This window comes from Corvus brachyrhynchos, unplaced genomic scaffold (assembly GCF_000691975.1).
Source record: "Corvus brachyrhynchos isolate BGI_N302 unplaced genomic scaffold, ASM69197v1 scaffold60, whole genome shotgun sequence".
In the NCBI taxonomy this organism is placed as follows: domain Eukaryota; kingdom Metazoa; phylum Chordata; class Aves; order Passeriformes; family Corvidae; genus Corvus; species Corvus brachyrhynchos.
In genome coordinates this window covers 3,819,696-3,843,494 of record NW_008236767.1, presented here as the reverse complement: position 1 = coordinate 3,843,494, position 23,799 = coordinate 3,819,696, and the positions used below count along the sequence as shown (strand labels likewise).

Sequence of the window (23,799 nt, the reverse complement as noted above, 5' to 3'; positions counted from 1 at the left end):
ATGTGTTATTTCTCTCATTTTCCTCTGTCTTATTTCAACTTGGCTTGGTCATTTGGTTACTCCAAAAAGTATCACTAGGCTGTTGTAAATTTTTCTGCATAGCTTTTGAAAAAAACCATTGAAGTTTACAGTAGCTCATGAATTGCACTAGATTATTCTGTTTGGCCCATAACTAAGATAACTGGTATTTACACAAGGGTGCCCGAAAGTCCTAAGAGGTGACATTCACATAAAAAAATGTTTTATTTTTATTTTCTGTAAATCTGAATAAAGCATTGGGGTATAGGGATTATCATCAGTGAGAATTGAGATGATTGGTACAAACACTGCATTTCTTTTTCTGCTGATAAAGTCAGCCTAGCCTTTCTCTTTTACTACTTCGCTTAAAACGAGAAACCCTTGCAATTGATGTTTTGTTCAACATAGGATTTGGACTGGCTTAATGTGAATTTTATTATGAAATATCTTTTATGAAAGAATAGAAAGATTTTTGTAAAATGGTCACTTTTTTTTAAGTTTTATTTATGGACTATCATTCCAGTTATGAAAACCAGCAAGTTCCTTTGTATATTCTGAGGGCACAATTACTACCACAAATGGGAAGACATGAGTGTGTGTCAAGCATGTTGCACACCTACATCTTATGTGCTCCTCTCCTTAATATATAATACAATATTAAGTACCAGGGAAAGTATGACTTAATTCAGGAAAAAAACCAGCCCCTGAAAAAGTAATGTGAATAGGACACATGTACATTTAACAACAAACTTTTAACCTCAGTAACATCAATAATGAAATCCCACTGCCTGCAAAAGAAGGTATAGACAGAGCCTTTGTCTCTTAGCTTGATTCATCTTCTACAAACACTGGAGTTTTTCAACTGTTAATATTAAACAGAATTAGGCTTGCTAAGGATTTGCTTGCTTATGGAGATCAATACTTCAATCTGAATTTTCATTAGCTTTTTCTGATTCTACTGGTGTCAATATGGAAAATACAAAAGGAGCAGAAGAATTAAAAATGCAACCATCAGAGTCAGTTGTTACAAAATTAGTTGTTAGTTGTCAGAAAGTTAAATCTCTGTTAATTGTATTAAAATATATATTTTTTGTCTGTGGGGGACAGTAATTTTTATGGCTAAAGTCATATAAAAGGAGTTTGTATCTGTCTTCAGATCCTTATATTATTAACCAGATAGATAGACAAGTACTGCTTTGCAAGTAAACATCTTTTGATGTAAATGCCAAATTAACACAGTCATGTAATATAACTCCTACAGGCATAAAATTAAGTTATGACATATTTCTAACATAGTTGAAAATAGGCATGGTTCCGTTTAAAAATCTAAAGATATCAATACATAAATTTATCAGATAATTCGGATCTGCAATTTTCAGGGGTTGTATACCTGGAAAACCTTCTTTGAAGAACAAAATTTAACATTAAAGGCAAGATGGAAAGGTGGTTTACACTCAGCATTGATTAATAATCAAACTCATGCTGTTCCCTTCTTAAAACTCACAGGGATAAAAGAAGCAGGTATAATACAGATAAATGGGTATTAGACAATTAAAAAAATAACAGTAGAGTTAATTACTGTAGAGTCAAAGGTGATATTGCTGTTATTGAAGCCTGAGGTAGCCACCTAAAACACAGAGACTAGACAAGAATAAGATAATAAAAGAAGGTATTTATTTGAAGGGCCTTCAAAGGTACACCCTGGGCAGGCCAAAGGCTCCACCCAAGATGGACCCTGGCTCACAGGTTCTTCACACTTTTATAAGTTTGGTCCATTTGCATATCAGGGTTAATTCTACAATTATAACCTCAGTTCATGATGTAATTACCTCAAGTTTGCCCCCCTTCAGAGGCTTTTTGCACATTTTGGGGCCTGGTGTCCTTGATATGGAAACCTAGAGAGGCTTTGTTATGTCTAACCAGCATGAGAGAACAACAGCTAACAGGCCACAAAAAACTTCAGAGTTACACACTAGGCAGTACAGGATTTGAAAAATATAAAAGTTAAAACCTAAGACATCATTATTTGTACTACAGTTGTATCGATTCTTTTCTAAGTCAGTTAATAGGTCTTAGCATACTGTATATAGAATAGCATAAACTGTATCTTCTTTCTCTTCTCAAGTGAAAGAATTTTGTCTTTTAGAAGACAAACTTCAGGGAAAGTTTATCCTTAATTGTGTCTTCATAATTTATATATTAGCAAACAGATTAGTTTTTGCTTCATTCAAAAATCACTGCTCTGATAGGGTTCCAAACACGAGACACTTTTGTAGTAGGCTGTAATGGATTGGGCTGTACTGGACACTTTTCTGAATGTGCTTTAATAATCTCACCATGTGTGCTGATCTCTTTATTCACTCAGTCCTGCAAACTACTTCTTAACAATAACTGAATGGTCAAAAGAATCAAAGGGAAATCATCATATGCTGCTCATGGCTTTGGTTCGCACTGTGTTGTGCTTTTATTTCATATGATTTGCTCTTGGGTGCCCTCAGAGCTGCATTCCTTGTGGTTTAATAATGGGTCTCCATGCTATACAGATATGTATGAGGAAAGTATTTCATATTTTGTAAGATATATGTATAATTCAGTGTAGGTTGCTTTGATTTCCAAAATACATTAAACAAGGTTTTCCCTTCAAAGTGTCTCTGGGAAACCAGCAGATAAAAAGGAACAATTTCACACGAATTAAAACAAACAAACAAAAACCCCAAAACCGTAAAAATAAATAAAACTGAAAGGAAAGCAAAGAGTAAAAATTTCTTCTTCATTCTCAGTGGAAGAAAGTCAGTAGTACATTGTGTGACACTTGTGCTGTTTAACATATGTGTAAATGGATGAAGAGTAAGGTGACAAAGTTATCAAGTCCTAAGGTTTCTGAAAGATGACTGAATTTGGAATGACTAGGCTATAATTATGCTGTAGGACTCCTTGCAACAGGATGAATGGGTGCTCAACGTTTTTCCAGGCACCACAGAGTAATTGGATCTGCTCATGCTAGGAAAATCAAATCAGGCTATGGAATACAAATCTCTGAGTCAGGAAGTCTCTGAGCTGCAAACTATAGGAGTCTGGAATCTGGGGTAGTAACTTTACATTTCCTTTTTCCCAGACAAGGTCTACTACCCATCATTTGAAACAAAGCACAAGGTGTGATGGATCTTTGGTTTGACTCAGCCAGAGACTCTTGTATATTTTTATGGATGTCAAAGAGATGGGGATATCAGACGACCAGGTTTTTAGATAGTTTTTGTTGCATTTTTCATAATGCTTATAAGTGAATTTGAGAGTTTCTGTACATCAGAAGTCAAAATATCCTCCTAAAAATAAAAAGGCAAAGGCTACTCTTTTCACATTTAATTTTTACATTGTACTACACAGCTATAGTCCTTTGATATTGAAAGGGAGCTAAAAGTAACAGGGAGAGAGAAGGTGTTTTGTCAGATTTCACATATTATTTGTTTTATCCTTTAGGGTGTTGAGTTTCTTCTAAGGATTATAAAAGTATCCAAGAATGGCTTAATTTCTGTAAGTCCAGATATCTTATATTCAGAAATAATTTTCTCTGTCCCTTACACATAATTTCTTCATTCTCAGCAAAGCAGAAACCTGTTACCTTTAAAACATTGTCAATTATGTCTACTCCATAACAAATATATTGCTTTCTCAAAAAAAAAAAAAAAAAAAGCCACAAAAACCCAAAAACAAACAAAACAAAGTTTTCTGGAGTTTTTGTGGGGCTTGTGGGTTTTTTTTTGTGCGACACCTTGAATTGATTCCCTTAGCTGATATCAAAATTGCTGTTTATTGCATTGCACTGAGGTTTTAGTGCCGTGTGCAATACAGATACAAGTTCTCTAGAAAGATGGGGAATTTGTTTCGGGAAAATAATGAAACAGCAATAAATAATATAATGAAACAAGCCTATCATCAATAACCTAATCTGAATTACTGAAATAGGGTTATAAAGATTCTTTATCATCCCCATGAGAATTCTCCTGGAATTTTTATAGCTGAGGTTCATTATCAACAGAAGTTTTTGAAGTTTCTTTATTTTTCTCAGACATGCTGCTCTTTAAGAATGCAGAAGTGTAATTTGTCACACAAAATTGAAACTTTTTAAAGGAAGAAATTGTTCAAACTGTGAAACTTTTTTCAGTAGCACAAGAGAGAGAAACAAGTTATACCTATTTTGATTTACCCATTCTTTATGTCATCCAGCAGGTTTGACATGCAATTAACTCCAGAAGAAGAAATTTGCTTCCACAGTAAGAATTTGTTTTATCTTTGCTCACAGAAATTGCTCAGTTTTGTTCTGCTGACTTCCTGTATCTTTCTAGAACTTGAAGAATGATACTTAAATATGAATGCTAAAATACTATTTTTCTCTAAGCAGGCAGCACTGAGCTGCAACCATTCAGATGGTGGGTTTGGGTTCTCGTGTGTGTGGGGTGGGTGGGTATGGGGGGCTTTTATTATTGCTAGGGCAGTTTTGTTATTTTTGTGGGGAGGTTTTTTTCTGTAGTTATTTTTATTTGGTTTTGTTTTGATTTCTGTGACTCTAATATCTGATACTAACAAAAACCAGATGACACAATTTTAGTACTTATGAATTTCCCATGTTGCTTCTTCTTATGGTCTCATGACGAGCTAATCTACAGGCTAAAGAGGTTCCATACTGTTGCTGCAAGATAGTTTGGAGGCACCAAAAGTTAGCTTTTTTTTAAACCAAGTGGTGCTCTTCAGCCATCCATAAAGTCAAGGAAGCAAATGCATCTGCTATTTCTGACTGTTTGGCAAAAGAAACCAGGTTTATCGCAAAAACAAGGTGTGAAGAAATACAATGTTTTCTGAAAAAGAATGATATGTGACATTTTATAAACTGACTTCTGGTGGTAAAAAGGATGAAAATAGCTACCATGATAATCAATGAAATGTGTTCATAACCATTGCTTTTTTCTTGCATTAATTCTACTCCATTGAATTAAATAATCTGTGAATAACTAAAAAATCAAAAAGATTTGTTTTGCATATGTTGTAGACAGATTTCTAATTTTAAGATCTAAAAGCATGTTTGCATTTTACTTTAAAATTATTACTTCCACTTGAGCTAGCTTCAGCTAGGGTACCCAGCCTTACTGAGCTTGATGTCTGACTTTTTTGAGTTTTTGAGTTTAAATCTGTAAGCAGGATCTGAGGTGGCTTAATGTTTCTTTGACTGCTTCTCAGCTTTCTTGACTGCAAAACTTATGCTTTTGTTATTTCTGAGCACTGCTAACATGGAGCCAAGGCCTTTTCTGCTTTTCATACTGCCACGTGGACAAGGGAGTTGGAGGTGCATGGGAGACTGGGAGGAGACACAGCTGGGACAGGTGACCCCAACTGACCAAAGGGATTTTCCTGACCAGATGGCATCATGTTCAGTATGTAAAGTGGAGGGAAGAAGGAGGAAGGGAGGAACATTTCAAATGATCGTGTTTGTCTTCCCAAGTCACCATCACACATGATGGGGCCCTGCTGTCCTGGGGATGGCTGAATCCCTGCCTGTCCATGGGAAGCAGTGAGTTAAATCCTTGTTTTGCTTGGCTTGTGTGCATGGCTCTTGCTTTCTCTATAAACCTGCCTTTATCTCAACCCACGACTTCTCTTTTACTCTTCCAACTCTCTCCCTGATCCCACAGGTGTGGAGTGAGTGAGTGTCTGCGTGGGGCTTGGCTGCTGGCTGGGGTTAAACCATGATACCTGATGATCCAGCTCTGTTGGGTACTGATCTGCACACCCCTGCACGCAGCCCTTCTGCCATCACACAGGCAGTCTGTGAAGGCAGGTGATGAGAAAGGACAGGGCTAAGTACGACACTGCAAGGTTAAGCTCATCTTTCAAGCCTTCACAGTATGTTAAACCTTCCCCATAAGCATGTAGTGTTGGGCTCCCAGCAATGCTGAAAATTACTATTACTTTAGAGTGACAAATGAAAGCATTTTTGTGAGTACTAAAACATGGGGAAAAAAAGCTGGTGCCAGAATATAAGTGGGAGATGGCACTGACATAAAAAGGCATGTCTTCCTTCTGATGTCACTGTCATGTGATCCTAGGAATGAAGTATATTGTTAATGAAATTCTTTAAATGAAATTTAAATCTATCCCTCTATAAAATATTAATGCTTATGTATTTCTCTATTTCTGTATTTAGTATTTTCTCATCTTGTGGATTTGAGTTGTGCCTCCTTTAGTTTATACATTTTACTATGAATGATAAGCACCCATGTTTATCAAATTTTGTTTGAAGAATAAGTGTGAGAAGAGTTGTTTCCAGCATTTCTGTAAAAACTGACAATAGGAATTACTAAAGATTTGCTGTTACAGAAAGATCTTATTCTGTCTTACTCATTTTGACTTTGTTTTTCTTCAGCCGCAATTCAAAGAACATTTGCCTTCCATGTTTAAAAGCTGCAGGTTCAGTTTTGTCAAAATTAAATTACAATTGCACTCCTTGAAAAACACCCATCTTTTAATTGGATTTGTTCCAGTATTATTCTTCAATTTATTTTAAAAGAAACAAAGGGGACAGAATAATTTTTTGTCAGTTGAAACAATATGACCTTTTAGAGGATCCTGGGTATTTCCAGGCAAGGCAGATACTAGCAAAATGGTGATAACCGTGTGTAAATTTTTTTTGTGGGTAGATTACCAGTAATTTCTTCATAACATTTTGGCTGTTTCTGGATAAGCAGTAAGGCTTTTAAAATATGAACATTAATGACTTTGTCTAGTCATTAATTTAGGTTTGTACCTTTTTTGCCAGCACACTGTAGGGAGTTATTCTAGATTCTCTTTCAATGTATTTACACTGCAGAGGAGTCGAACCAATGCCACTGATGCTGCATTATGGAATATTTCACTAAGTCCTCAATATTGCTTCTTTGGGCTGTGTGTCTATTGGCTATACATAGGATTGACTGAAATTAGGGATGGATTTACAGGTAAATCTCCAAAAACCTTTGACAAAGGAAGTTTTCCCCCTTGTTTTCCCATGGTTAACTTCTTGGTAATTTTTCATGGAACATGAAGGCTTTGTTGCGTTAACTTGCTTTGGTACAGCAGACCATAGAGGGCAGGAGCAGTGGAGACTGACCATTCTGCACAGGCTGTGCTTTCAGAAACAGAAACACATAGTAAGGGAAATCCTGAAAATTATCTCTACCTGGGATTGGAGACAATGTCAATAAGAAACATAAGAAAGCTTGTGCTTGCTTGATGCAACTTATCTAATTCAGTCACTGGCTACCCAAAGGCTTTGTTGAGTGTGGCATGAAAATGGTGAGCAATTACAAATGCTACGATTCCTAACTAAATTATGGGAATTATTCATACATTTTCAACAGTTGCTTTTAGCTTTGATCGAATGCTGATCAACCCCATTCTCCATTGGTTAAATGATTCAATTTTACAAGATTGTACTAGTGAAAAGTTCCTCTGTAATATGAGTCATACAAAATTCTTCCTTCTCTCCATTTATTTTCTTAGGATTTTTTTTGGCCAAGCAAGTGAAACAAACATTTTTAGTTAATTGTAGGTAAAGCCTTTCTTTTCCCTCTTTCATTAAGTTCCTAAACCATTTCTATTCTTCTCTCCATCTGACGTTTATACATTTTATTTGCTTTCTTTCTTTAAGTGTTCTGTTTACATATTTTTTCTTTTTCTTGTATTCCTTTCTGTGACCCTTTAGCTTTCTATTTAATTTGCTGTTGTCTTCTGGTTTGTGTCATTCAAGATACATGCCTAACCATCTTCAGCCTTACAACATACCAAAAAAAAAAAAAAGGAAAAGAAAAGTTACTAATTTATTTAATTAAAGGATATTAGCATGCTTTTTAGCCAGATGCACATAAATATGCATAATTTTATGTATTGGTCATGGATTTGATTCTCCAATTGCCTCTTCACTATCCAGTTTCTTTTTCTGGTATCTTTTCATGTCAGTTTTAATATTAACTTTTAAATTTATCTTTTTAGTAATGAAAGAAGAGTGTTTTGACTATAATAAAAACAGTTACTGAAACACAGTCCAAATATGTAGAGATTTACTGTACTAAAAATTGAGGACCTCTATCTCAGAATAAAAGCACCTTAAAATATTTTCAAAAAAAATATAGATAAAGTCAAGTTTAAACCCAACTTGTTACAAAAAAGAAAATTGTTTTTTTAGTTCAGGGGACTTGTCAAAGAGAAGGAGACTATAATCATAAAAGTTCCTAGTAGTTCTGAAATGGTTAATGAAGATGTTGTGCAAATTGTTCCTAGGGTTACGTTTGTGTTGACAGGAATACACTTGTGAGAAGCGCTTTGCTGGGATATTTGTAGAAAAATAAAGTTCCTGTGGATTAGAAATTTACTACAACTTAATTAAAATCAAGAGAAGTAAAGTTACCTTCAGCCTTTCCAGAACGTTGATGTGAGATAGATCAGTCTACTAATCTGCTCATTCACCTTTGTGTGTGTTGCAAGGACTGCTAGTAATATTTTTGGAAAACTGACACTTTTTTAAGTGCACAAGCCAAATGAACCTACTGCTCTTGTCAAAACAATCAAGCAAACCTATCATCCATCCTCTAGATACCTTGGAAGACCTGAAATTGAAATTGGTTTTAGAAGGGAAACAACTCCAGTAAAAGAGAGGAAAAGGCTTCATTCTCAGCTGAAACCTTAAACACTATCTTGTCATCACAAAAACATCAGATCAGCCTGAGACACCATAACACAGACCTCTCCCACATGCAAAACTGCATCAATGCTTAGCATTTCTTATCTGCGATATTTTGAATGTGGTATAAATTTCAAAAAACATCTTTCCATCTGTCTTTACAAATAAAATGTGTTGACAGGAAAAAACTGCTTGTAAATTTCTTGAGTTTTTGAGAAACCATTAAAACAAGTAGATAAAATGAAGTTTACCTGTGTATTGAAGACTTTTAAAGCCTGATCTCTATTTCACTATTGCTTCTTATGTTCTTTAGTCCGTGTAACTTTTTTCTAATTGAATAGGTCTTAACCTTGCAAAAAGTTATGCCATTAAAAATGTATGGCTAGTATATTTGAAATATATCATGTCATGATATGATGTTCATATCATATCATGTTCTGTGTTTCTAACATAATTTATGTGCATTTTTGTAGACCGTGTAACACATCCTGAGCATCACCTTTTGGCTCGTACTTATGGCAGAAGTTTTAACTGCTGACACAAGAATGGGACTGGTCTTAATGTGCCTTTTTCTAATTCAGTTAAAGTATTTCAAGGATGCAGAATGGTAATTAACTTCATGATAATGTAGTTTTGTCTAAGGAACATTAATTTTATTGTAATTATACTTTATAATTCTAATAACAGTTATGATTCCATTATGACTGTTGTTAAGGAACTTCACAACTAGACTGAGAGATAAATTGGGGAAAATTACAATTTTAAACAATTTAAACTTCCATAATACTCCTTATACTCAATTTTTACCATCTGTGTTGCCAGACTAGGCTAAATGTGGATTAAAAATATTGTTGGGGTTTATGGTTTGCTGATGTAACAACCGAAGCATAGAGGGAGAGTAGGACAGGACAGAGCAGTACTGAAAGACAGTCTTAACACAAGACTAAAATCTGACTTTAACTGGTGGCATTTATCAATCTTTTTTATCTCATGACTTTAAAGGGAAAGCATTTAGCAGCTTTGCACTGATTGATTAAATGGCTTCTTGCCACAAATCAATAAATGAAGCAGTTTAATTGTCTTTAGTTTAATCTTCAGGTCTTGAATCATATTTGAATTTCTGTGTCTGTTTTTCTGCATTGGAAAGTTTTTCAGAATTCCCTAGTCAGTGCATGCTATAGACTTTAACAATATTCAGAGTTCTTAAATTTTCTTTCATTAGAAGATCTGTCACCTCACATCAGCAGTGGCCATCAGAAGCAGATCCTCTGTGTGCTTCCATTCTGCTGCCTGACGTTAAATTTCTGGTTATGCTCCCTCAAACCCAGAAATCCTTCAATGTAAAAGTTACATGCCTGAAATGTTCATAAGAAAATACCAGCCTCTTTGTTTTCAAGTAACTTGGCAGATTGACTATGACTGTATGAAGGATTCCTGGACTGCTGATTAAGCAAGTGTGAACAATCTTAGACATGAGGACAGGTGTTCTGGCTGCAGAGAGGGAGTAATATAGCTGAATATAAGTGATTATTTTAATGTTTCATATCTGTCTTAAAAAAACTGAAAAAGGAATAAACAGGTTATGAAAATAATACCTCATGCAAAAGATACTAAGATTCAGCAGCAAACTTCAGTTTCAATGATTAGTGTATCCTTCCACATTCCATGGCTTCTTACTATGCCATAAAATGTGACATAAAGGAGAACGAAAAAAATTGCTAAAAAATTATTATTTTAATCTGAAATTAAGGAGAATTTAGTGGATCCTGAGACAGGAGAGAGACGCCATATCAGGTTTCATATTTTGATATTTACTTATTTTGAGCAAGTCTTATTATTCTGAAAACAGGGATTTTTAATGAGAATATACCATCACTATCATGATATTTTTTTAATTTAAAAGGTCGAGATGTTATGTGCTGCTACCACACTGCTGTGACCAGGAATTTGGAAAGAAATTAATTTTAAAAGATTTTATAAGTATCAACTCTTGATAATTGAAATATTTTGGTCTTTTCCTTTCTCAAGTGATGTCTTAGTTCTGAAAATGTAAAGCAAAATGGTGATGCAGATGGTATGGAACACTATAATATCGGTGATGAAGATAGGTGTTTTCATTCTAGATTCTTGCATGCCGATATTTTTAGTTACTAAAATCAAAACTAGGAAAGTAATGACAAAATTTATGATGATTAAGATGTGATAACTGGACTTTGAAAATGTGTTTCAATATAAGGTAAGGCAAAATCTTATCCAAGGCAAATGTCTAAGGTAATAAAATCTAAGAATTAAATTTAACAAGCAAGTGAAAAATGTAATATAAAAAAAAATAGCTCTTCTCATATTTGCATTCTCTGTCTGTTTTTATGTTTGTCTCATTATCAGTGTTCAATGCAATGTTTAATACTAAGACAGAATCTATAATTAATAAATTTTTAAACAATTATTTGCATACCATTTGCTGACCAGATTTTTAATGTAAATGCTGGACTATTCATGACCTCAAAATTTACTGTCTTTGGTTGATGTCCTGTGACAACAATAGTGACAACATCCAGTAAGTAAGTCCAACTCTTAAAAAGCAAACTGTCCTCAGGAATATGTAATATACACAAGCCTTCCAAAGATGGATCTAAAAATCTCGCAAAGCTGCTGCAAAGATCTGCAATATTCTGGAACAGAAGTAGCAGGTGGAATGTCTAACTCCAAAATAAGAATCTTTTCGAATGCAAGAATTGTTATTTAACATATCCCATACTAATATTACATATTGTCACAGTATATATATAGTAAAAAGAGGGTGAACTAAATTTTGAGTAAGTGAATGTAATTTCAAAATATATCATTTTTTTGGTCACGTGCCTTGTTAAAAAGGCTTGTTTTGAGCACTTAGGTTACTTTCAGCAATATTGCAAAACCCAAAAAGCCTCTAGGTAAAAAAAAAAAAAAAAAAAAAAAAAAAAATGTATTTTTGCCAACACAGAAAGTGTCTAAAGTTTCTCCGCTAAAGTAAATATCCTGATTTGAACTTTTGCTGTTTATTTCCTTTTAGCATCTTCAAACCAGCCACCTAGTTGAATTTCTTCAAGCATTTACTAGATAAAGAAGGTTATTTATCACTTACCTGAGTTAATAATTATCGTTTTTTTCAGCTGTCATGATTATATAGTATATAAGATGGAATGAGCAATTTGTCCTCTGCTGGCAGGTTAGAGGGAGTATAATATATGCAGAACTACAGATGAGTTTTATCCCATGTCAGCATCCCATATTTTGAAACTGTGACCTAGGCTGAATTCTCAAGGTTTTAACACTGTGCAGTTATCTAGTATGCATTTATAGATGTGTGCATGTATGTATTTATTCATTTACTTTGGGATAACTCCCATTTGTGTTTTTCTCCTAAGTAAAATTAATCAAACTGGGTTTGAGTTATAAGTCATTACTCTGAATATGAAGCTACTCTGTAAACAAATTGGTTGGCATAATAAATACTGCACACAGATTGCAATGGTCACAATGACTTGCGGTCCATGTTCTATGGAAGAGACAGGACGAAGGAAAATAGTTCTACAGCTCAAGTGGGAGCTGAAAGTCAGTGGAAAGTATCAAGCATGTAATACTTTAACTTTTGTAGCTCAAAGAGGTAAGAGAAGAAGATTTTTTGGTGAAGCATGTGGTTTTCTTCAAACTGTAGCAGCTGAAGGAAGTTCCATGACTCATGTGAAGGAGTTAGAGAAGTGAGCACTGTGCTATGTTCCGAGGCAGTCCTCACCCCCTGCAATCCTCTTCTGCAGCCAGAAGAGCTGAGAGATATTGTCAAGTATTTCCATATTTCTGTATTTTCCCTTTACTTTACAAGGGAATCACTGTTTTCAACAGTCAACCAACAAATGAGGTCAGGCTGAGGGGGCAGTAACCTCAGATAGGTTATTAGGTTCTTGATTTCTGTGAATTTCTCAGAGGTTTCCATGATGTCATTCACTATTTGCACTTGTGCATAGGATTATTTATCTATGGTGTAGTATTTTAGTTTAGACCACATATACTTTCCAGAATGTTTAACCTATCTTTTATTAAAAGTCTGCATAAGATTTTGCCTGTTTAGCTTGGTGTTTCTATCTCCATTTGCAATTCTGTCATCCTTAATTTAAATCCTAAATGTCTTTAGTTGTGGTATATCTGTTCATGCCCTGTGTACAATATTAGTTTCTTGAAAGTTCTTCTGAAACACTAAAAGACAAGTTTGAAAGGCTTCCTTATGGTATAAAATTAAATATAGCAAACAAACTCAAATGCAAGAATGAAAGCACTTCTATGGCTTAATTGTCTCATTAAAGTTTGCTATGAGCTGTGAAATTCTGACTTTCTGCAAATGTCTTTGAAGATACTATTTTAATTAATCATGCAGCAGCTTTTAATAGAATGAATTTATTAAGGGAATATTTGGCAAAGCAATAGATTTCATACTATGTAAAAATTCAATTTGCCTTAGTCAGCTACAACCATCAGTGTTGAGAGCACTTCATCTATCCCACAGATACTTGAATAAAGGAAAACACGGATCTTTCAAATACCTTAGAATCTCAGTTTGAGAACTTAATGTGAAACTTCCATCTGGAAATTGCAAGGCCAGATGGTTGTATAAATCCCAGCAGAAAATATACATCTGTCACTTTTTTTTATAACTGGTTCTATTTGAAGAAGGATTTATTTAATCAGCTTGGCACATCATTTAGCGTGTCAATCATACATTCTGTAGCTCTCAGCTCTCTTTGTACCACGTCCTCTTTCATTTGTAGAATGCAGTGGAGGTAGTCATTTCTCTAACCAGATGCAGGATGACTGCTGATTTAAATTGTTTTATGCAGAAGCATGATGAAGGAATCCAGATGAATATAACTGAGTAAAATTTTTTGGTAAAGATTCTTGCCATCAAGTGTACTTAGCTTGTAAATTTACCTGTCATACCTCTGCTCTCCATCATGAAAAGACACTCTCTAGAAAAAGCTTTAACAGGGTAATGGAAATAAGCATATTGACTTAATGGAAATGTGCTTTAGAGTACTATACTACTTCAATAATCCAAAGGAACAAAAATTACTTCTGAATCCACAGTCTATCAAAATTTAAACTCATGGAGACATCTGCTTGGACTGTCTTCCTAAGGATCCTGTAAGCCACTACTTTAGAATAGGATGTCAATATCTGTACTAGTGAGGAGTAGCACAAGGCTTGTGAACCTTAATGTGGAGCTTCTTATGTATGTGACAAGTGACCGAACATAAAGCCTGTCTTTATTCAGGTTTACATTTACGTCAGGTAAACTCTCACATCCATCCATACATCACGTTGAGTTTTACACACTTACTGGAATTTTACTGCTGTCTTTTAAAAATTGTGTTTGGTCATGATACTACTGCCCACTCTACCTAGCAATTTTCTTCTGATGTATTTCATTGATGCAGATTTAATCTGAAGAGCAGAGAAACATGAATCAATTACTTTCTCCTCTTTGCCTTTCACTGCAACACACAATCATCTAATCTGGTCCCTGTCTGAGAAAGCATAGGTAGGTGACATAACACTCTACAAGAGATGTACACTTCGGAGCTGCTTCCTTTTCAGCATTTCAGTCTGGATCAGCATATTTGAAGCTAATCTCCCAGTTGAATCTTATTACTTTGCCTTGGTTCACATCAGGGAACAAACTTGTGAGGCAGAACCCGTATTTTGTTTCAATGAAAAAAACCAAAAACGCCAGCCAGGAATGCACAAAATAACTTCAAATCCAGAATGGTTGATTGGACAAGAGTAGAGCTTACTTAAACTAATTTCTTCCTCCTTGAAATTTATATAAAAATAATTTTCTCTTCAATACAAACTATTTTCATTTACATGTTTGCTCCTACTACTGGGACACATGGTTTTCTAGTCTAGATATAAATTTACCTTTGTCTTGGAAAACTATTTTTACAGTAATTCTTCCTGGAGAGGGCAAATATTTATTGAGCTAATAGAAAAAAATTGTCATTGCTAGAAATTTTTCGGAAAAGTCTACTGTTTTTTTTTCTTCTTTTACTTGTCTAAACTAAATATAATTTTGGAGATGTCAGTGCAGTAGTAGAAGAAAAGAATGAATTTTCTCTCAGGATCGAAATCTGTCATATGTTTATTTGTATTAGATGGCTAAAACTTCCCAAAGACTACTGGCAGAGCTTCCCAGTGGCCTGATTTTTAGAAGAGGATGCTCACTAGGAACTAACAGTACACAATGGAAGCAAATTATGTAATATGTCTGTGAGTTGCCAAGTTTATTCTCACAAATAGGCTCAAATTGAAAAAAAAATTTCATTTATTATTGCAAATATTTTAATGAGATTCTCCTGTCAGGAGACAGAAATAGCTAACTTTAAATTATTCAGTACAATTACAGCTCTTCCATTTAATAGCATACAGAGTTGCCCTTTTAATGATAGAAGACTTAACCTGCAAACCAAGCCAAAGCTTTCAAATTATCTCAGTTCTTGTTTCATTTGTTCTAATCCAATGAAAATGAAAAAAATCGGTTCCAAATACATTGTACTAATGTCAGCAAACAGAATGAGCAAGCAATTAGAAAATTAAATTAAATTTATAATTTTCAGGAAATTAGTTAAAATTCAGAATACAGGTACTGGCAGTCCTCTGTCATGTGATGTCTATGACTCTGAATGTCACAGTACACATTTTGAGTCTCTTAGATGAGTCAGCCCTGAGCAGTTCTCTGTGCTGTAATTGCCTGGTGGTTTATACTTATTTCTCTTGACTTAAAGCACTGAATCTTAATGTAATTTTGGAAAAGTATTTAACACTTCTCCCACTGTTGATTCCTTCAAATTCTAGCTACAATCTTAAGAGATGCAGTTCCTGTCACTCGTCATTGTCTCACCAGACTGCCATAACCTATCAGTTTAATTCCAGTGGAAGAAATCTCTTAACACACCTGACAGCAATATTTTCAACATGAAGTACCCTTATTTTAGGGACCATGTCACCCAGAGAGATAGAGTGCCTTGTCATGTCACATAGCATCAATTTTTGTAATAGAAGATGTATATGGATAAAGTAATACAGGTCTATGGATAAAGTAAAAAAATTACTTATTAATTTTGCAGTAGTGAAGAAAATTTAAAAAAAATAATATGCTTTGTAAGATGTTCTTGCACAACTGTCTGAAGATTCACTGATAAATGTTTTTATTATACTGTAAGCAAATATTAAATGAAGAAAAGTCTAAATAGTTACATATCTGTTCTTAATCAACGTCATGGACAAAGGCTGAATGTCATGATTATATTCATGCATCTATTATTAGGCACTCCAACTTTTATGAACACTGCTGATCTTACAAGATCTTCTTGTGACAAGAAGCACTGTTGTCATTTCCAGATCTCTTTGAACTGCAACAGCTTGTGAATACTGACCCTGGTCTCCTGCTTGTCATTCTGAACAACTGTGGCCAACTTAAACTCATCAGCCATGTCACTTAGATCATTGAAGTATATTCTGAAGTTAGCAAGTCAGTCCTAATAGCAAGTCTTGTGTTGGTTCATACATTCATTCTATTTGTGAATTTTCATGCTGGACAGCATCGGTTTAAACAGAGCGTATCTTTTAACTATCTTTTCTATCTAATATGTAACTTATATGAGTGTTGATTTAATCAAGTATTCCTCCACAGTAGTCAAGGTTATTTGCTACTGGAAGTATAAATATGTGTTAAAAATGATTATTTTTTGGCCTTATCCAGAAATGGCATTAATCCACCCCAGTTGTTTAAAGACAATAAACTCAGTGGTCTCCCTGAATTAAAACAGCTGTGGTTCCTGTTCATGCTAAAGTAAAGCAAGTTCAGATTAATGCATCGATTCCCAAGAGCAAGAGAATGAAAGGGTGATGTGGGTATGTTATGCAAAACAGCTTGTATCAGTGAAGCAAGACATAGAATCACTGTTGTTCAAGCACATTTTCTTTTTCAGTAGCAGTCAAATGTAAATCAAGATAAAAATCTGCAAGGCTGTCCCTTTCCAACAAATGAAAGAAACACTAATGCAACTGTTCTCTGAGCTGGCCTGAAATGAGAACTGAACCTCAGTCTCTAATTACAATCTCCTTTTTTGGGCAGGTAACCTGAGATGTTTCTTTTCAGGTATGTTATTGACTGTGACTCTAATCTGACATTCATAATCTTGATCATCAAAGGCAGTGGCAGGGTTAGCTAGGGTTAACAGCTTTCATGGTACGTGTTGCAGCAAAAAGGCATTCTGTGCTTCACATTTGCAAAGCATTGCTTCTATCATATCAGGTCTCTAATTTATGTGGTCTGTACTGACATCTTCCTCACTAAATGATGGTCAGAAGTAGATTGCAAAGCACAGAGCAAAGTACTCCTGACACAGGGGCGCCTGTGGTCACCTTTCAAAATGTCTTCAAACTGTTTTGTGCTGTGGAAAGATCATTTCTGGTAGACATATAGAAATGTGTAAAATCAAAAAACAGAAAAGGCTAAAGGCAAACAAGAGAAAGTAAATTCAGATAACTGATTTGTGGGATTCCAGAATATTCCCAACATGTGTCATGCAATAATGGCTTCATCCTTAACATGCTGGGTTCACAGTTAATCTGCTCTTGGGTTGTTGATGCATTCCCAATTCAGGCATTTTGTCTTCAGACAAATAATCTGTCACCTGTATGTATAATTTTTTAATAGCTATAATTCTTTGCATAACCTAGAATTCAAGTATCCATTCAAGTACTCTGTAGCATAAATGTCAGCTGCCAGTTCTACAGTAGTGGCACACAGAAACTTAAACTGATCACATTTGTATGAGCAACCCTTTGGCTGTTTCTAGTGCAAAGTAGTTTTGGAAAACACATTTTCTTAACATACCTATTAGACCAGTTTTAAAAGCCAGTCGGAAGTGAAGTAGTTGGAATTTAAATGCAATTCCTGTCTCTCAGATAATTGAAAAAAACCCCTATGTCTGTGAGCTTAAAGGACTTATTTTGAATTTATTTTTGATTTGATAGTCTTTATTCATCAAGGTTATTATGATTCCATTTCTGAATAATAAAGGTTATCTCAGAGTCCATTGTTTAATATCTGAAGTTAGAACTGTTTTTCCACGTGTGTAGCTTTATTTATGTACCAGATAATCTACCAAGTCAGTCAATCTCATAATTTCTTTTTTCCAGTTCTTCATAATAAGCATTTACTTTTATTACTGTTCCCTCATTTTTCATAAATTTATCTAAATTGTTTAAGAATATATTGAACAATAAGGGCCTTAACACAGAGAACTGTCAAAGACCCTCATCTAAAAGAAAGACAATTTTCCTCCTGTCTTTGACTTACCTCCTAATTACATATTTATCCCAGGATCTTCCCTTCTGCCCAGTGTCTTAGTAATTTCCCAAGTAAGCTCTGAAGGATTTGGAACACCTTGGAAAAATCATTTGAAGCTTCAAGTAGACAAGATTTATCTGATAAATGTTTTCTTAACATAAGACACCTGACAAACGGATACAAAATAAAAGTCTCTTTCTTGTTAATGGAGTAGTCTGTGTTCTAGGAAATTCATGCATGGACTATGATGTGTTGGGAATGCTAGAATATTTCTGATTATTTTTGCCAGTAATTCAGATTATATTGTAACAATTCTATGACCATGTAATTATTAAAAAGGAATGAGGTTTTAATTTGACAAAGGAGTTTGCAAAAAAAGGAAAATGCAAAAAAACCCCAGACATTAGAATTTATTTATAAAATGAAGAAAAGCACAGAAAATGCTTGAAGAAGATTAAGGCAGGGTATAGGGGGAAGAAAGTTTCATTTAAGACTTACGTTGAAAGTTATATATGGGAACTTTCTTCAGGCCCTATGTTTTTCTCTGGCTATGTCAAGTGAGGTGCAACAAGATAAATTAATACTACCACATGATTTCTGCTGAAAAGTTAACTGGGCCTGTTTCAGCTTAGCTGGTTGGATTTGTTTTAATTTTTTTCCTTTACTTTGCTTTATTCAATAGACACTGTTTCTGGTGCTTGCTTTGCTTTAGTCATGAGGCATTTTTTTGTTTCCAGTTAAAGGCAATACTATTATTTTCTTGAAATATAGAAAATCTCTTAGCTATGTGTTGCATAGAATGTGACATTTGCTTTGTCAAGGCAAGGTCTGTCAGCACTCAACAAAGCAGAAAAAGCTTGTCAAGAAAGGATCCTGCTACTAAAACCTCAACAATATATTAACATCCTCTCTAATGTAATAGAATTTCATGACATTCCTTTGAAGTTCCAAAGAGTTTTCATCTCATGCAAAAACAACATAAATGGATGAATATTGTTTTGAATTTTCTCCATTTTTAGCTTAATTTTCTCTGTAAAATGTTTAATTTTCCCATGAAACTTGTCATTCAGATGCAATTTCCCTTTTCCCAGTATTTATTTTTTATTTCACATTAAAAAAAAATCAACATAAAATGCATCTGAAGGAAAAAGTAGTTGCTGAGTGCTGTTCAAGAATTTTCAGTTTAGTGTGGAAGTGAAGGAGCAGGTTTGTCTTTTTACATGAAACCAGACTTTTCAACTGGTTCCATCATTTTTCAGAAAATTACAATTTCCAATTGCATGATTTTCTTCTAGAAGAGTCTACAAATACTCTTAAAGTACTCTAAGTACTAACTTAGAGTACTTGGTAAAAAAATAAATTATATCTGGTTCTTTCAAAATTTTATTTGAACTGCACCTTTTTACTTGCTGCTGCTGCTACCTCCAAGTGAAAGATCAGTCTAAACAATTACATTTTAGAGAATTGTATTTTTGGAAAAGATGTTTATAAAGTGTGTTGAAAACATTATTTTCCTTACTTTTTAATGGTCAGTTTTTATGTACAGTAAGCATAAAATGATTCCAATAAAAACTTACTGAAATAAAATTTTATAGGACGTGATACCTAGTCTACTGAACTTAGGAAAAATTTCAAGTACATTCTAGTGCTTATGTTTTACTGCACAATTTATCTTTTAGAAGAACTAGAAATGAGAGTACTTACCTGAAATTGTGCAATAATACATAGTATGTGTTTAATTAGACATAAAAGGACAACTTCATTTGAAAACCTTCCTCCTTGGCTCACTGATGGAGATTTTGCATTTTTACAGCTCTCTCTGTAGACAATAATTGTTTGTGCTTTGCAATTCTCTGGAGATTCCTGTTTTAATGTTTTTAAATACCTTTCCTGTGTTTTAATTATTTTTTATGACAATGGAGCACAGATGGTCCTTTAGAAAGTGTTTGGTTCAGAGCATTTTAGAAGAAGATGATTATTACTATACTTTTTTCCTGTGGCTATCCCTATCATATTGTCACTTTCTCCTGAGCTAATTCACACATATGCAAGCTTAATTATTTTTGCTTATTTGAATGAGTGAGTGATGTTGGGAAAAAAGTTGCATTTCCAAATTCTGACAAAGCTGATATTAATTTGGGTGTCATATTTTGTGTAATATCAAAGCAGAGGTGATTAAATAAACCTTAATCTTAATAAAAAGAGCATCAGAATCAGAAATTGTGTCAAGAGTCTGTGAAAAGTGAAATAAGCTCTTCAAGCATATCCGTGAAACTGAATCTGAAAGAGAGTATGAATGAGGTAAATGGATTTAAGGTCTTTGATCTTTGTTCCAACTTTTTCTCACAGACATTTCTGGGTGCAGGTTACTGAGGTGAGTAAATTGAAACCTCTCCTGAGAGGAGAGTACTGTGCACGCACAGGTTAACAGCACATAACAAAATGAATTACGCAAGGTTGAAATTCTTTAGTTGTATATGAAGAAAATACATCAGGGCAATCCCAAGCACAAGCACAAACTGCAAGGAATACGGATTGAGATTAGCCCCGTGGAGAAAATCTTGTGCGTGTTTAGAGAGGAAAAGCTCAATATGTGTCGGCAATGTGTGCTTGTTGTCCAGAAGGCCACCACCACAGTGGGCTGCATGACAAGAAGTGTGACCAGCAGGTCAAGGGAAGTGATTCTTCCCCTCTACTCTGCCCTAGTGAGACCCCACCTGGAGTGCTCTGTGCAACCCTGGGGTACCCTACGTATGAAAGATGTGGACCTGTTGCAATGAATCCGTAAAGAGGCACTAAATTGATACAGGACTGGAGCACCTCTATATGAAGACAGGCTGAGAGAGTTGAGATTGTTCAGCCTAGAGAAGGCTCAATGGAGACCTTAGAGAAGCCTTCCCATATCTAAAGGGGTTGGCAAGAAAGCTGGATGGGGACTTTCAGTGACAGGACAAGGGGGAATGGCTTTAATCTGAAGGAGGTAGGTTTAGATTAGATATTAGGAAGAAATTCTTTACTGTGTGCATGTCACATCCTTGGAAGTGTCCAAGACCAGGCTGGATGGGTCTCCAAGTAACCTGGTCTAGTGGAAGGAGTCCCTGCCCATGGCAGGGGGCTTAGAATTAGATGACCTTTAAGGTGCTTTCTTACCCTAATGATTCCATGATTCTGTGATCTATTGCAACAGTGGTTAGGACCATAGCAATTACAAATCTTTTCAGTTATGAATCAGATGGAGTTTGCACAAAATAGGTTTTCACATAGAATTTTTTATTATTGTTGCAGCTAAAACTCATATTATTTTGAATGCGTACAGTGAAATTACCCGTGAGCAAAATATGAAATAATATTCCTAACAAAATCTCTTTTTTTATGCCTGGAAATGAACATCACGGTTTTAATGTGGGTGAATACTTTAATCTTTTTTCTTTTAACTTGCAGTTGATAAGCCATTGGCAGAGAATAGACTAGTGGTATAGTCTGCATGCATTGTGCCATGAATGCTCTCTAAACACCATAAAGAGCTTAATGCATTCTCTTTGGTAGTTAAACCACACATTAGGAAATGGCTTTTATGGGGCTGGTAATGCAATGCTTGAGAATTAGGTGAACAGAACTGAATTGTAAATTCCTTGAATGACAACATGCATTCCTGAATCAAAAGCCAGGTCTTTCCTCTCAATTTTCACAGTGCTGTTTCTCCCAGTGAAGATCCAAATGGAATATGTTTCTGCAATATTCAGTGAATTTAAAGTCTGACGGTTATTGTGAGAAGTATTTCTGATATTTTCTTAGAGGAAGAGATATGCCAAAAGAATTAGCCTTCTGTAGCAGGAAGACAGGTCCACAAGCCATGTAACTGCCACTTTACTTTGGACATGGAGAGCAAAATTTAGAAAGTGTTTGTAAATGATTTATTCATTTAGGGTACATTCCCCGTTGTCATCATAATAATCATTTTCCCATCATCTTTGAATGACTAAGGACAATGTCTTCTCTCAGCTACCATTTTCCCCTTCTCATTTTTGCAACAGTCAGTGTCAATACTGGATCTAATCTGTCAGTCTTTGAGAAACATCCCTACTTTGATATGAAAGATCATCAGTCAGACAAAATAAATAGGACGGTACTATGTGGCTGTTGCCTGTATTTTGAAAGTCCCACATGATGCCTAGATGGATAGATAGACAGAGAGTAACAAGAGACATTTAAGACACTTCAGCTCTTGAAGGAACATCTTATATCACTGCGCTGCTGGCCCTATGTTTAAGAGAAATTTGAAAAAGAATATGCTATTATGTGAATTAGTAATGATAAAATTTATAGATGTCTTCATACGAGCCTGATCTCTTCCAACAGCCCATTGTTGTCAGAAAATAGCCTACTGGAATTCCCAGAATTTCAAAGAATAATGAAGTCAACAATGAGTAGAGATAATCAGCTATTCCTTGCTAATAGTCTGGGGAACTGTTCCTTCCTCAGACTTTCTTTGACAAATTTTCACTTTTTTTTTTACTTCTTTCTAAACAGAGAAGGATTCAGTAGTAAGAATTTTCCACATTTGTTCATACAGTTGTTTGCAATGATATATTTAAATTTATGAGGTTTCTGTCTAGTATTTTAAGAGTTCTTTAGAGCACCCACTCAGGCTTTCATAGTCAGTTGAGCTCTTCACTTTGTGCTTTGTTTAAATTTCTTAGACTGCTATAGTTACTACTTAACACAAAGCAAATTATCATAGCTTCAAAACCTCTCCTGTTTTCCTGAATTGTGTCATAGTATTATGGACATTGTAACACCATGTTCTATCAAGAAATAAACTGAAAATAATAGGTTTAATAACAGGAAGTAGACTCAAACAGCATCAATAAAGTAAAAAGATTTGGTTTCACATTTCTGGTACCACACTTTTGCACTTGACCTACTGGATTAACCATCATCCTCTGGAACAATAACTTAGACTGAAAGAGAATAGGTTTAGCTTAGACATTAGAAAGAAATTCTTTACTTTGAGGTTGGTGAGACTCTGGAACAGGTTGCCCAGAGTTGTGGATGCCTCATGCCCAGAAGTGTTCAAGGCCAGGTTGGATGGGGCTTTGAGCAACCTGGTCTAGCGGAAGGTGTACCTGTTCATGGCAGGAAGCTGTAACTACATGATCTTTAGAGTCCCTTTCAATACAAACCATTCTATGAGATAGACTAGTGGCTTTATGACCGGATAAAAGATAGCAAAACAATGGAGTAAAGAATTAAGAAATCTGTTCATTAATATTGAACTTCAATTATGTTAATACAGGACAGTTATTGAAGAAGAGACACACAAAGGCTTGTAGAAGGTATTTTCAAAATAGTTGTGGCTGAGTATATATGAATGCATATCTCACACCTCCTAATCAAAGGCTGGGTTCTGGTCTGTGCTTTGATTTCAGAATATCTACAGAGAGCCTCTCAGTTAACCTCCAATACATGAAAAGTACCAAAACTGCTTTTTTTTTTTTTTCTTTTTTTACAAGGAAGTGCTTCTTCTCTTCTTCAGTTCTTTCTGTATAGATACTTCCCATAGTTCACATTCTGCTGTCTGTTTTATAGCCATCTTGCCCTGCTTCCCAGGAGTCTGTAAATAACCCTGAAAGGCTACAGTCCATGGTATGGAAGAAGGTTGCAGAAGGTTCTCCTGAGATGTCCT

At 34.9% G+C, this 23,799-nt stretch overlaps 1 long non-coding RNA gene across 1 annotated transcript; it reads right to left on the bottom strand.

Moving 5' to 3' along the window:
- Nucleotides 1-1,780: 1,780 nt before the first annotated feature.
- LOC108444964 lies at nt 1,781-23,324 on the bottom strand. The gene is made up of 3 exons (XR_001859687.1): nt 23,314-23,324; nt 7,439-7,444; nt 1,781-1,862 (listed from the first exon to the last, which is right to left on the bottom strand). It is a non-coding gene; the product is annotated as an uncharacterized LOC108444964 (long non-coding RNA).
- Nucleotides 23,325-23,799: the final 475 nt, after the last annotated feature.